Source organism: Oreochromis aureus, linkage group 7 (genome assembly GCF_013358895.1).
Source record: "Oreochromis aureus strain Israel breed Guangdong linkage group 7, ZZ_aureus, whole genome shotgun sequence".
Taxonomy (NCBI): domain Eukaryota; kingdom Metazoa; phylum Chordata; class Actinopteri; order Cichliformes; family Cichlidae; genus Oreochromis; species Oreochromis aureus.
Window position 1 is genome coordinate 3713208 of NC_052948.1, and position 15681 is coordinate 3728888.

At 40.3% G+C, this 15681-nt stretch overlaps 1 protein-coding gene across 7 annotated transcripts in view; it reads right to left on the reverse strand.

Annotated features, from left to right (window-relative positions):
* Positions 1-15681, reverse strand: part of mical3a (microtubule associated monooxygenase, calponin and LIM domain containing 3a) — an 80405-nt gene that overhangs the window by 63130 nt on the left and 1594 nt on the right. For all 7 annotated transcript variants that reach the window (XM_039615417.1, XM_039615411.1, XM_039615414.1 and 4 more), the window contains exon 2: positions 2527-2869. The gene's annotated coding sequence lies outside the window, so the exon portion shown is untranslated. The remainder of the gene's footprint in view (positions 1-2526; positions 2870-15681) is intronic.

Genomic DNA, 15681 nt, shown 5'->3' on the forward strand with positions numbered 1-15681 from the left:
AAGGTGAGCAACCCTCGCTCTTTCTTGAGGTGAGCCAGCGTGTTTTAACTCAGTTTAATCCAATTGGTCTCTTCCAACGTGACGCAGCAGCAGTGTTGCGTTCAATGCTGTCGAAACCTTGACCGAAACATTAAAACTGGTTTAGACAACCGGGGATACCGGTGGGGTTTCATTTAACATGATATCCGAACAGCCAAATTTTATTTGTATTTATTTATTTTGTTATCTTTCAGTTACTGTCAGAGTATTTTCTGTTTGCCTTGTGTGTGATTGTGTATATAAATACTGACTTAAGCTGGGGGGTAAAAATTGATAAATTACTGCCAATAATGATTAGCCTGCACAAAAATGGGTTATAACTGTAAAATTGTTTACTGTGCACTATCCGCACAGGTGCGTTACCAGAATATAGAGGCGTGATTCAGATGTGCACTCTGGCACCCGGGAGTTTTATATGGACAGTAAAAGAAGTAGGCTCTAGGTAGTCTGGAATGATAAGGCGACATGACATAAAATAATGGTTAACATTCCTGAAACGTGTGCATCTGCTGTGTCTATCTGCAAGTCTCCTTCTTTTCCACTGTAGGAAATCTTAAAAATATGATTCCAAAGGAAATTCCAAAGCTCATTTGTTTGTTTTCTAACAAAGTATAGACCCAGATTGTGCAGTGGTTTCAAAGGGGCTGAAGTTTGCCTCAGTGGAAAACCATAAGATTACAATTTGGGAAAATTATAAGTTTTAAACAATCACTTTCAAATGGCAAGAAACAGTTTAGTGAGTCTTTGGCTGCTTCCCGCAGACAGAAATATGCATTACTGATACACTGCTTTTGTTTCAGTCACAACATGGTCTGAGACTTCTCCCCAGACTACAAAAAAAAGCGTACTCGTCAATGGTTCTGCAATCCAGACTCCAAATGAACCTTGTCAAAAGAAAGGTTTTTATTAACCAATCATTCAAAATCACCACTGGTTCAAAAAAATTAAGTGGATCACAGGCAAGCAAAAACAGTGCAGTCTCAGAGATGTGGCAGCTTGAGATAAAGTTCATCCACTTGGATCAGAAAAAGATTTTTCTATATTCTCTATAAGGTGCTACATTCTTAGGCCATGTTGAAAGGAGAAACCCTTCAGCTGCTATCAGCTCTGGGCACATTACAGCAGCTAGCAAGGCAAACACCTTCCCATCAGCTCATGTCACTGGACAGATAGTGTGGCTGAGACACAAGGCACGTGTAATATAAACTACAACTTTGGCCAAGTTGGTAGTTCAGCATTAGTTTGATTTATTTTGTTTAAAATAGCTTTGTAAGCACATAATTTAATAAATGATATGGTGTATATACTAAAAAAATACTGAAAAATATTGGTCCCACCTACGCAGTGAGAAGATAAGATAAAGGGATATCGAATACAAATATACAAGGAGAGATAAACGGGCAGAAGTCAGAACCGTATAATGCCATATACTAACCAGATTGTCACGGCTAAGTCACATGTAATGAGTTTACAGGCACAATGTTGTTGTATAACTATTCTGTCAAAACATAATGGGGATAATAAAAAAAATTACAAGTCCCTTTCCAAACAATCTTTAAGGTTACTCTTACAAGCCACACACACACACACACACACACACACACACACACACACACACACACACACACACACACACACACACACACACACAAATAAAAAGCAAAAAGTCCAACAGCCTGTAAACATCATGCACACACACACACACACACACACACACATGATGAATAAAAAGCAAAAATCCAACAGCCTTAAACTTTAGCACTTTGAATGAATGAATGAATTAGATCTTTAGCACTTTATTAGTGACTGCATCATCTCTCATTCATCCTTTGTAATTATGTATGAGGTTCAAATGTAAGATAATGTAAACCAGCAACATTTTTACCATGAATTAATTTGCAGCTATAAAGCCTCTCTGTTTCTACAAGGACATTTTACATAGCATATAAGTCCTGCAATCAGAGCAAACTGTCCCAGTTGAAATTTGCATGGATTTGCTAATTATACAAAACCCCGGTGGGGCACAGAGTGTCAGCCAGATCTAATTGTGTAGAAATGAGCAAGATAGAAAAAGGAAGACAGACTTGGAGGAGTAGAAATAGAAAAAAAAAAGAGAGGACTAAGATTAGCAGTTGGAGGCTGAATGACTCGCTGCCAGATCATAATACATCGGAAGGAGTTTCACCATGTTATGAAATTGCCTCTAATTGCACTGAGCACCCTGGTTCCCACCGTGGCTCTGTTCGCTGTTAAGGTCTGTCATCAGCCTTTGAGTAAACATACAGACAAAGGGTTGTCTACCTAAGGTGAGGCAGGCTGCATGCATTCTCCACATCACAAAGGGATTACTGATGCCATCCCTGAAATCATCAAAGGCATCTGCCATGTCACATTATCCAATACTGATGACAATGGACTGCATCAGATCTCCTTTCATTTGCTTGCAGTGCAGCAGGTGAACGTGGGTAATAAAGGTGAAGTACTCACTGTACTGAATGAAGACAGGAACAAGCTGAAGATCCAAAAGCTATTCCTCAGAATGGAATTGTTGTCTTTCTATCTTCCTTCCTCCCTTTCCTCTTCTCTTTCTGCCTCTCCTCCTGCCTTCTTCCCCCCCTCCACCTCTTCTTTTCTCACCACAGCAAGATGCTGCCTGGACCAGTGCTCGTTGTCATGGTAACCAAGACTGGGGGGGGGATTCTCATGTGACTGGATCTCCTTGAGCACTGATTGGCCAGATACACTGATGTAGGGAGGGAGAGATGGGGCGGAGGGGGTGATGTCACATGCCCATCGGTTCACAGATTGGAGGAATCCTCAGCCAGGCCGCCTGCAGGCACAGACAGACACAATGGGCGTCTTTTTAAGGTGGGGTTGATCTGAAGTGGAGCACTTCCACAGTCAGGAAGAATCCCCTTGACTGACTGAGTGACTGACTGATTTAGTGGTGTGGTGACTTACTTAAAGGGATTCTGACATGCTGATGTAAGAAGTGAGATGGCGCTGGCTTGGCTCCCACCTGTTTTTGCTCTCATTTCAAACTGTACTGCTTTCTGCTGCCACTAAAATCTCTCCCAACTGGCAGGATGCAGAGTGTTACAAAACATATGGGATCGCTCATATGTGGCAACTTGACCTGCTGGACCTACCGCTGTTCCTCCTCCTACTGGGCCTACTGTATTTATAGGACTGCAGAAACCAGACAGATGCAGGACTGCTGCTATTCACTCTTAGATAGCCATATTCATACTGCTTTCAACACAAACCACTGAGACATGTATGTCTCAATGCATTGCTGCTGATAAGAACTTTCAGCTATTTCCTGAAATAAAAGGTTTCATTCAGACCACATTTAACTGCTGCCAAACTGTGATTAAAAATACAGAAGAGCTAGCAGAACACCACAAGAATGTGCAGCCATAATTGCATAATTATTCTTACTTTTGTCATATATTTTCTGTTTTAGAGTCTTGAAAGGTAGTGGTGATGAGGACACAGGAATTAAAGGAGGACTCAGCAGCTGAGTGAAAAAAGAAAGAGCTTCCTGGCTTCATTTAAGCAGTAGATATCAGATATCAGGATAAACACTTTTATGTTTTCTATCTCTTTTGAGCAGAAAGTAGGTCTCTATTAATTTCCCAACGATGACATGAGTAATCACGGTCCGAGCCTGTTGTCCAGACTGTTGTGTAACAGTTTGGGATTGGTCCAGTTCAGCCAGAGATGAGAAATGTTCTTGAATCGTGTTTGTTTCTCTGAGCTGATGTCATGTGTTGCCTTTTTGCACTCAGCAACTCAATAATCCCGATTTGACAAAGTTTTCAGAGTTGGTGGTCGTCTGGATTGCTTCACTTTGGCCATCTTGTTTTGCAGTGCAACTGTGGAGAGTCGTGCTGTGTATGTGCATGCACGCCCACTGATTTCCCTGTAAGCAAAAACAGATTCACTCCTGCCACTGACCTGTGTCTCAAGACATTTCTTTACTTTTTAAAGTAAAATTAATTATGCATTTTTTCTATGCTATGGAAAATGACAAATTATATTTATTCTTAAAACATACAAATAGATGTGAATGCATATTTCACTGTGAATATCACACCTGCACTCACCCACTCACACTGTCTGAATCAATCAGTCATGTAGCTTAAACATCAAGCTCCAGTGACACCAGGGCTATGCATAATGCACCCATTTTTCCTGTAATGCCATTACTGGGCAGTGAGCTTTATTAATAAAACATGCACTACTGTCTCCAAAGCCATCTGTTTCTCCACACCCAACAGGCACTGCCCACCTAAAGGTGTCATTCACTTCCATAAAAAAAACACTGTTTTTCAACAGAATAAAAAAATGCAGGACTTGCTTAGTGCTTCCTTATTTTGCATCTATATCACTCCATCTTTGGTGCAAAAAATGTACATAAACAAAATTAAAATGCTGCAGAAATCTGATTTATGTCTTATTTACTGTGAGTCTAACACTTGAAAAAAAAAAACAAATATGCTTTATGTGTGATGATCGACTCGTTTACAAAAGTGGAGCTTCACTGAAGCAGACGACATGTTAATGCAGGTCCAGCTCTCTAAAACTCACGACAGCCATAAGGCCTTCATCTGTACGGCTGATTCATATTGAGGCTGTCACTGTTACTGTCCCCCCTCTCCTCCAATTCTCTCAAGTGTCTCTGTACATATGCTCTCCCCTCTCCCTTCTCGTGTGAGTGTGAATGAAAAGATGATGAGATCAGTGATACTAGTGATCTCATCATGTTCATAGCCGGCCATCAGGAAGCTGTTATGGGCCACTGAGCACTAAGCTGCAGAGGAGAAGGAACTGAGAAGAGGAATGGCAAAAGTAAATCTTCCTCATCGGATTGACCTTACTTGGATATTCATGTTTCAATTTGAGAGCATATTAATGCTAAGAATAATTGATCAATTAATTAAACTATCAGCAGAGCTAGAGAAACTAGCATTTTATCAATAGAAAAACATATATACATATAACTGACTATATAATATAACTATATATTACTATATAACATATAACTGAATTTCCCAGAGGAACCTACCCAAATGATTAATAAAGTTCTATCTATTTAAACCCAAACTAAAGCCTGTTTACTACAATAGAAAACAACGTTTACTTGAGAAAGCAGTTCAATACGCCACTGAATGTCATTAAAAAAGTGTCAAACAAAGTGGAACATTTCCATTGTAGATCAACCCCCAGATAATAACTATATTTCCAGAACGCTGAAAGAATAAAAACTGTCAAATATTATGCGCAGAAAGACAGCAGATTTTGAGATGTGTTGCTGGTTGAGCAGGTAAAAAATGGGTCAGATTTGCTGTATGTTTTCACCTGCTCTCTCTGCTCTCTCGCCCCACCTTCATGTTAAATTTTCACTACTCCACTATTATCAATGGAATCACCAACTGTTTATTTATTTATTGGATACAAACTGAAATAAATCACCTGAAGACACACACTCAACAACCGAGGAAATGCTCCAATATGAATAAATAGGATTCCAGCAGCAAACTTGTCAACAGCGCACAAGAAAGATGTGTGCACAGCTTCTTTTTTTTTTTTTTAATTTAGGGAGGGCAATTGTTTGATCCTTCAGATAAACACAGCATGAATTCTCTCAGTCCAAAAAAGTGATAATGGAAAGGACTTTTAAGAATCGTATCAGTGTGTAACTTTACCGTTTCATTTCCTCCAGAACCGTGAGCTCTAACTCTGTGCAAACACTACGTAAATCAGCTCCAGTCGGCTGCCCCCGAGCACGAAGAATAGAGGGAGAGGTTATGAGAGACTGAGGTGTTTGTGTGTGAGATGGTTGGGTGCTTAACAAAGGAAATCGGTGAACAAAAGTTAGAAAGTGAAAACGCACCTACCCACAGAGTCAGGGGAGAGAGAAACAGCAGACAGTGGGTGTCAGATTTCAGGAGGTTAGTCTGTGTCTGTGGTCAGTCTGAGCAGGTCTAAATTTAAGCGTATGTGTTTAGGATACCTCAGACCAGGCCTGTGTGAGGACTGAAAAAAGTAGTGGTCAGGGTGCGGCCGCACTGGAAACATTTCTCACACTGCTGGTTATTCACTGTGTCCATGAACTGCTAAGTTGGTAGGCTGTAAATCCATCCGTTCCTACAAGAGCCAGTAGTCTCTGATCTTTAGCAACGCACAAGACGTTCCTGGTCTAAGTATGGCTGTGAATGTCATGACTCAAGGTGTTTAGGGGTCAGGGGTTACCAGCGTAGAGTGGATCAAGCTAAACAGTGAGCTGTGGGCATCCATGGGAAAAATAATTCAGTTTATTTTAACAATATCTTATACGCATTGCAAGGAAGGTATTAATCTTAGAATATAACAGAATAAAAGAGCATATTTTGCATGTTTACCTTGAAAGTATTAGCTTTATAAGAGAATACGTAATTCTTCCATAACAACAACAACAACAACAACAACAACAACAAAAAACAGCAACAGAAATGAAAAGCAAACATTAAACATAACTTAAAGGTTTTTATCAAGTATTTCTGTAAGGCTGTGGTTTTGGGGGTACATTAGTTCTTAAAGCTAGTTATTTGTAAGCATGCTAACATGCTAACAAACAAGCTGTTTTGGGGTATAATGCTAACCATGTTTCCCATTACAGTTAAGATTTTTTGCTATTGTTTCTAAATTAGTTCTAAGACATTCGATATGAATTTATGGCACTACAGGAGACATGAATAAAGGGTGATGCCTACAGCTAAGCTAATTCACTCAAAATCACTCTCAAAGTGAAAAACTCATGTCAGCACTAAAGGCCATCTTAGCTATGGGCACCATGTCTGCACCACATGGCAACCCCTTTTATATTGCTGTTACAGATCATATAACCAGCACCAACACACTATACCAGCATCAATGTGGAGGTTTGGTCAGAGTGGCAAAACCTATATCGTTCAGGTAAAGTTTCCACACCCTCAGCACAGGTAAATATGGATAAATAGACTGTAAAAACTCTATTTTATCTTGGATAAAGGAGTGAAAGTGTTTACTCTGCTTATTTGCCCTCAAAGATTAAACATACATGTTATTGCTCCATTCACTCTGACAGGTAAGGGATATTGTTTCCTCCTCTGCTGGCACTAATCTTACTATAACATCTTAATTCAGCAGGATCAACTGTCATTTCTGTCTCACTAAATTTAATAAGGTGGTAGAGGAAAAACATGCTGGACTAAACAGTGCATGAAAATGGATAATTGCATCTAAATCCATGGAATTAGATGGTCTAATAAATTGAATTACATTCCGCTACAAGGTAATATTCATGATGGCTGGGACACAATAAAAAGGTTGTGCCACAGAACACTAGTTCACCAGTTTCGATAATTTATTTATTTCAGTCACATCAAAACTCTAGCTCACTATTACAGTTACATAACTAATCCAACAGAAGCATGCTTCCTTGAGGGAAATTTGCTTTATAGTGTCTTCATGAAGAGGAGTGTTTTTGCATGTCATTACTATATATTTGTTTGGCTGTGTGGGAAACATGGCTGCCTTTGAAAACAGCTGGTGTGCAAACACATAAAGGTCAAGTTGCATTATATTGATTATAATACTTGAAATATACACTTTTAAAGAAATACATTTATGATATGAAGTTAAATGACCAACCCTTCAGCTTTATACAAGAAGTGTAGTTCACTCTTCTTTCAACACTGTGCAGTGTAACACAATGGTTGTGCAATGTTTTCTGAGACTGTGAAGGGAGCTTATTTTGTAACATCTGAACATGGGCTTGAAGCTTCAAAATAAAAATAATAATTCAAGATCTTTTCCAAATGTGTGGTGGGTTTGAAATGTGTGGTTGTTCAGAAGGCAGAGGGGAAAAAAAGATGCCACTGAGTTGCATTTCAGGACTCCTGTGTTTTTGGGATTAGACTCACACTGGACTTATCTTTTGTGAGACAGCAAAGTGTAAAACCTACAGAAGTCTTTTCATCTGGGTTCTTCTTGTATTGCGAGTACCCAGCAAAGCGTCATCAGTGTTACTTTCCACACTTTCCCCAGAGGGTGCGATTAAGCTGTGCCTTATCAAATACCAAACGGTGATTCCAAACAATGTGTGCTCGCGACTAGAACAGAATTTTAATCACATTCTGCTTTAGACTGCCAAGGTGCCCTCTGCCTTTTTTTTTCTCCCTTTTTCATGCACTCTCCCCCTCTCAGAGAGGCTGCTATGTACTCGCCCTGATCAGATGATGGGTTTGCTAACTGTAATCAGAAGTCAGTAAACACAGTCCTCAGCAAAGCTTTTTCAATACAGTTGGAGACAAAGCAGAGCTGAACTGCAGTTTACACAATGGCCTCAAATCTCAGTACAAATCAGCTCGCATATATTACCCAAAAATTCAAGTTGATCACATCTGACAACATAAGCTGAGCTGGAGAGCTGTTTTTTTCAGCCTTCATCAAAGCTAACATATAGCCTGGCTTTTACCCCTAAAGTGAAAAAACAGCAAGATTAAGTTGTTACTTTTTTTAGCTTCAAGTATACTTTTGGATTCCAGCTTATCGTGATGATTCATTAAGTGCACAACAAACAGGTAATGGTTTCAGTTGACACTTAAACTTGATACAAAGTGGCCATGATGGTCGTCCGTGAGTCTGTGCACACATACAGCCCAAGGACAGAAAGCAAACACCTCTACCCCTGTTACAGGCACATGTACCTGTAACATATATATAGTGCACATGCGCTATACACGACACACAATTCTCCCGCATTGTGTCTACTATTATCAGTGACCTTTACTGCTGTAGGAGACTGAATAGTACAACAAACAGTCCTTGTCCTGTAGCTATCAAGGGACATGAGCAGTGTAAATGAATTCTGAATTCTTGCATTGCATGAAGGCCCTGAGATGTGTTAGTGTGAGTTTCTTCAAAGACAGTTTTATTGGATCTCTTACAGCAGCCTCCTGGTGTCGAGGATATGACTCACTTTCTGTGAGGCCAATAACGCAACGGGACAACAGAGAAGAAGATATTTAAGTGTATGTTGAAAGAAAAACTGGCAACGTTTCTCCACCCTGGAAATGCAGTGGACAGTAGCTACGGTGTTCAAGACGGCTTGAAGAGCAGATATCATGTTCCAAGTCCTGATATTGACAGGTTTAGGTTAAGGTGACAGCATGAACGGAGCCGTTAGGTTTCTAACACAATCCATTATAAGATGTCAATTTGTTTAATAGCAACAAATTGATCCTGCTCTGTCCTAGGGGAGGATTCTCAGCTGATGCTGATATTTTTCTTTTACTGTTGTCGTTGTTTTAATTACAGTAGTTTGTATGTGACGCTTGCACCATACCACAGACATTTCTCTTATTGCTCACCTGTCCAAATTCTCACAGTCTGTGTTATCAAACCAGATCTCCACTCTCTGTGTCAAAGCAAAAGAGAAAACACACAGCTAACGACTGCAGCTGTTCAAATATTGTGACATGTGATCTGTGGCTGGCACAAAGAGAGACTGTAGTGAATGACCAGGATACAAAGAGTGGAGAACAGGGGGCTCAACCGTGTGGCCTGTCCCTGACTCCCAAACACAGGCACAAACAGCAGCGTCTTTATTGTGCATTCTTCTACACGTCATGCAGAGCTGCTGCCTTTGGCCTCTGACAAATATCCTTACACACACAAAAAACTCCACCCACAATTGCAAACTATTTTCGGAAGCAGGATAATTATTTAAAACCAACATGAGGAAATCCAAGAAAAGGTATTATCTATACAAATATGTTGAATAAACATGACTATGAGCGGTGGCTGCTGAGCAGAAATCAAACCAAGGGAAGAGTGAGTAATGAATTCTTTATCTCATAAAGAACAGAACTGCTTTTGTTCTGCTGGTAGCTCTTACTCATGCTTTGACAAGACTTTCAGAGCCGTTTATTCATCCCACTGCCACCTTTCCCTTTACAGCTTTTATCGCACCTGTAGATGAGGATCAGACAGACAAAGCCGCTGCTTTTAAAGCTTTCCACACACCTTTTTTGAGTCAGACAGAAAAGTCCTTTCTGCCACTACCTACACCCTAAGACTTCTGCTTTGGGTGTGTATTGAGAATATCAGGGCTCTTCTTGGGCTAAATTATGATGTTAATGTGGTCGGCAAGTGGAATTAGAAAGGTTAAAAACACAGAAACTGGAAATTCATTAGCAAACGAACCCCATGACCTCACTGCTGTACTGATGCTGACTGGCACTGACACATGCTCTTTGGAGGTGACAAAGCCAGGCAAGCAGCTCTGTGACTCTCTCCAGCTAAGCACATCAATGTTGCAAGCTAAATACTAAGATCAGTATGCTAACGTGATCACAACACAGTAACGTTTGCATTACAGCATGCTAGCATCTGATGATTAGTAAGAGTCAAAGGCCACAAATTAAGGTTTGGACGCAGTTGTGGCACTAGACTAAAGGATTTGGGCTGTTAGTAGCTTATATAGAAGAAGTAAACACTGTTATATCCACAAGTTCACTCAAAACCACCTATATTTGATCTCAGTTACATGCACATATGCACACAAGCTGCTTGGATTATCACAGTCTGATATATCTATCTGAGGAAATGAAGAACACATCAGTAAAGAATGCAACCTTTCATTTACAAGAAAGTAGATGACAAAGTCCAGCAATGTTGATAATCCCAGAGCTCAGGGAAAGACCTCACTGAAGAGGCCTCATGTGATGTTTTTCATTTCCTGTTTTCTTCTTTTCAGCCTGATGAGGTTCTATGGACTTCACAAGACATAAAAGTATGAAATAATACCTTGACAGCCTTAGTAGGCTTTAGTATATTTGGATTACTGCAAGGTTTCTTTATGCATGGTGGTTAAAAGCTGGCTTAGAGAAGCTGCAAAGCAGTAAGGCCCTTTGAATCTTCATAGGGGTAATATATATATATATATATATATATATACATATACATATACATAGTTTTCAGGCCCTTTGAATCTTCACATGAGGGTAATCATCTTATATATATATATAATTCTGATTGCATCCTGGCAAACTGCATTTCTGCAACAACACATTTAAAAGCAGAATATTTTCCAGATGAATGGCAAAAATCACATAAGAATAACAAAGTACATTTTTCCAAAATATAAATTAAGATCAATTTAAGCTGAAATATATGATGCCCTGCCCTCGGAAATGATTGTTGGCATGAAGATAAAGCAAACAATGAGTCATAATGATGGTTATTTGAATGATGACTCATTTTAACTCCACTACAAAAACGAGTGAAGCTGAGAAAAGAGGTTTCTAGTTTTCAAATGGGTTAGCTACTGGTATTTGGTATTCATATACAATGCTTTTATTTTGAAAAAAACACAAGTATACAGGTAAATTAAGAGAAACTGATGGAAAAGAATTTTTAATGATGTAGTAGGTGGGGATTGTGCTGGTATCCACATGCATAATGCCAAGCGTTGCAGCTTGGCATTCCTGCTACACTCTGTATGCTTGTGCATGCATATGAGTGAATCACATTTGGCCTGCAGCTCTCATCCTGACATCAGCTCTGATCTCTGACCCCAGTCATACCCCCTCACCTCAATGAGCTCATCATTATTAAAGAAAGGGAAATATCTGTTCTCAAACTCCACCTGAGTAAAAAGAGCAATTCCACAGAGTTATTTCCACATTTAAAGTCAGTACGGAAAACAAAATTACATTGATGTTAATAAGTTAAACATGCTAAACATATGCAACACTGGCATGCTGCTAGATTTAATGCACAAGAGCATAATTACAGTCGATGTGTCATGTATACAAGCTGGATGTCACTGAAAGGAACAACAGTCATTTCAGCCAGTGTGGGCATCCCATAATTTTCTCATCCAGTGAGGGTGTGGAGCAGCATGTTGGGTAACTCTAAATCGTGTAGTCAGCCTTTCTTTGGTGTCAGTTAACTGGTTACTGTGGTAACTGTGCGCTCTTGGATGGTTTCCCTGTCAGCAGCTCGTCTCTGGCTGTCTTCACAGAAGCTGTGCCCGTGTGGGTCTTCCTAAATGAGCGATATTATATCTGATCTTCCTCTCTAACCTATAGAAAGACAAACATGTAGCCTTAGACAGATGTGGACGCAGGCAGGTTCCAGTCAGGTAATGGACAGCCTGTTATGACAGAAGAGCCAGTGTGAGACAAGGAGAAGCAGGTAAGAGTAAGTTCTGTAGCCTGAAATGAACGTACCCTCCCACTGCTAGGGAAAATATCTACCAAAGGCTAGAATAAAAATAGACAGCAGCCACACCCTGAGTATCCAACCACACTGAATAGGATTTTACACATAATACATGTGGTGTAAAAGAAGATTCCCACAGTTCATCTAGCAGGTTAGCCAGAGCTCAGCCAGTTCCTGGGATCACAGAGATGTGGATTATGAAAAAGGCATGTACATTATTCTTTGCACAATCCCTCCTGCTCTCCAACTGAGGACTCCTCTGTTAGAGAGCAGGGAGGGACTGCTTTTCTGTCCACCCCTCAAGGGTTGAACCTGCGTGACAGCCCAGCTGGAATCCCTACTCTGTCAGACTTCTTTACTCCGCTCTCTACAGCCCACAGTTTCACAACAGCAATGGCCCGGTGACAGGTTAATGCAAGAATCTACCAGTCCACTGTGTCATTCTGGATGGTTACTAGGTTACAGGAGTGTTTGTTTAGTGCTGTTGTGATCAAGAAACGCAGATGAAGAGTCAGACACACCTGAGTGTAATGTGGACATACATCAGATGGCAGTGATTTAATCTTAAAAAAGTGACACTATAAAGACAAATCTTTGAAGGCCACAAAATAACAGGCCTGTTTTTACAAAAACACAAGCTCTGGGCAATGAATATGAGGACTATTTACCAGCATAAATTAGCTAAAATATACGACTTTGAGTTCTCGTACTCAGCTGTCAATGTGCTGTTAGGAGCACTTACACCCCCCTCCCTGATATAAGGCTGTGGAGTCACATTTAAATAAATTCTGTGCATCCACATTTCTCATATGCTAATAGATCAAATGTCCAAGCCTATTTCTAGTGACCTCAACTTTTTTATGTATACCTGCAATTCCTAAATGTAATGTTAAAATGCCAAAGCAACAACTTTGTAGTCAATTTTTTTTTTTTTTTTTTTTTTTTTTAAACGGTATATGAAGACTGTCACTTTTGTAGCAAAATTGCTGGCTAAGGTGTTCTCTCAATAGCAATATCAGTATTTACTCACTTTAATGAAAGTTTTTCAAAGCTGGCTCCATCTGTCTGAAAGTTGATTCCAGTGAAATTGGAAAGAAGAGCCAGAGGGACAGCTGCAACCAAGACCAAACACACTTTCTACTCCTCCCTGCGCATGTGTCTGTGGGCATGAATCTCACGTCTGACTGGGTGTTGCTTCTATTTATAAAACTCTGACCCTGTGGCCTGTGTAACTCCTCCAGGTGCCCTTTGCTGTGAGTCTCCCACCATCACCCCTAGCGGGCTCATCTGTACTCGCAAGATTTGTGTGTACACAATGACGTAACACACCGAGATAAATACGGACAGCCCGGCCCTACCTGGGGCAATTTGTGCTAACATGTTGTTATCATACTATTTTTAACAGCAGGAAAAATAAAACAGTGCATGAAAGTTGCACTAATTTCAAATTTTTTATTGTTCTTGTCATTTTACTATGGGGCCACACACAGCATTGACATGTAAAATTGGACAGAACTCACCATGTTTAAAAACCAGTCTCACTCCCCCAGCCTAATCTGGGCTACTTGGGACACGTATGGATCATTACACCACTGGCTGTAACGTTACGTGAGCTAGCATGGCCATAAAGTCATCATCCATCAGTCCAGCCTAAATGTTGCCCAAAGAAAACTTCAGATGAAGTTTGAAGATTGCTTTTTCTTTTGTCCTGAGAAAAGGCTTTACTTGTGGTTTGCTGACTTCTATTTTTAACTCAAGAGTTGCAAAGTTAAGGATTTATGTTTCACTGTATGTACAATGACCCCAGTTTTATAAGAATTTGAAGGAGGAAATTAGAGGTCATCCATATCTATACTGTATGTATTTAAGACATTCCTGCATCTATCCATTTTCTGCCGCTAATCACAGTTTGAGTCATGGCGGCCCACACTTCCCTCACCCCAGCCACCTCCTCCAGCTCATCCAGGGGGACACCGAGATGTCCCCAAGCCAGCTGAAAGATGTGTTCTCTCCAGTCAGTCCTGAGTCTGCCCTGGGGCTTCTTTCGAGTAGGACATGCCCGGAATACCTCATCTAGGAGGCGTTCAGGAAGCATCCTAGTCAGATGCCAGAACCACCTCAACTGGCTCCTTTCAATGTGGAGGATGAGCAGCACACTAAATACTCAAGAATAACTGAGATAAAAGGAAGGTTGGAGATGGCCTATAGTTAGCTAAGATAGCTCGGTCAAGTGATGCTGAAGTGAAGTAGTGGTTTCATTATTGCCAGATTGAAGTCCTGCGGTACATGACTGATCAAATTTAAGATCAAATCATTAGTTAAAGGATCGTTGTTACATGGATACTATTAGACAGTGAAGAAAGTTGTGAGATTATTGCGCAGTTAAAGACTTTCCACATTGCTGTATCGTATACTGTGTTCTCTGCCCACAGAGATTATATTGATATAAAAAAAAAAAAATCATTTTAATCTTGTTTCATAAGCAAATGAATATGCAGTCGAGCAAACAAAACTGCGCAGGTTATTTCTGTACTCAACTATGATTCACTAAAGAGAAAGCAGACAGGACGAGACAACATCCCCGCGGTGTCCATCTGCTGACCAAGACAAAGCAATTAGAGAAATAATGGCTTAAAGGGATTACCTGCTGATTATTGTCCAGACAGCATGCAACCAGAACGCAAAGTCTAAGGCTCCTCTGAAAGAGGTAAAAGGACTGTGTGTGTGCATTTAAGTACAAAGAAACACATAACCAGTGTTTTGGTTCTTTTCATTCCATCAGCATGATGTTGTTTGCTCCATCTCTATGGTTCTTCTCGATATATAGAGTGAGGGAAAGTTAAAAGTGGGACAATGTTTTTTGTGGTCTCATTCTATTCTTCCACATACACACTAATAGCTGCCTGGCTGGTCTTGGCGGAGCTGCTGCTGCTGGTGGTGCAAACTGTCCTGAAAACATCCAGAGGATGTGGTCTGAAGGACAGCAGTGCAGGGAGATCCAGTGCCTGCTAATAGGGATTAATGCTGTCAGAGGATCAGCTGTGGCGTACCGGATATCTTTATAAAGTTTAACAAAATACCACAGCTACCTAACAACATGCATTATAATGCTTTTGCAAGAAGGGTTTCTGAGCCAAAATTAGTTAGAAGTTTGTAAAAGGATCCTTATTTTCTGCAACTGCTTTCCTAATAAAAGGCTTCTTCAAATATGACCTGTATTCTCTGGAATCCAAAACCTGTGTTGTGTTTCCTTGTCTGCTATAAAGAACAATAAACATGTTTAATGTGTCAGCTACTAGTGCAAAGGACACAACAGTTAGGTCTGTGGAAGACATCCGCCAGCAGCTGACAGGCAGGATCAGTGTCTGAAGTCAGCTGCCGAACAAA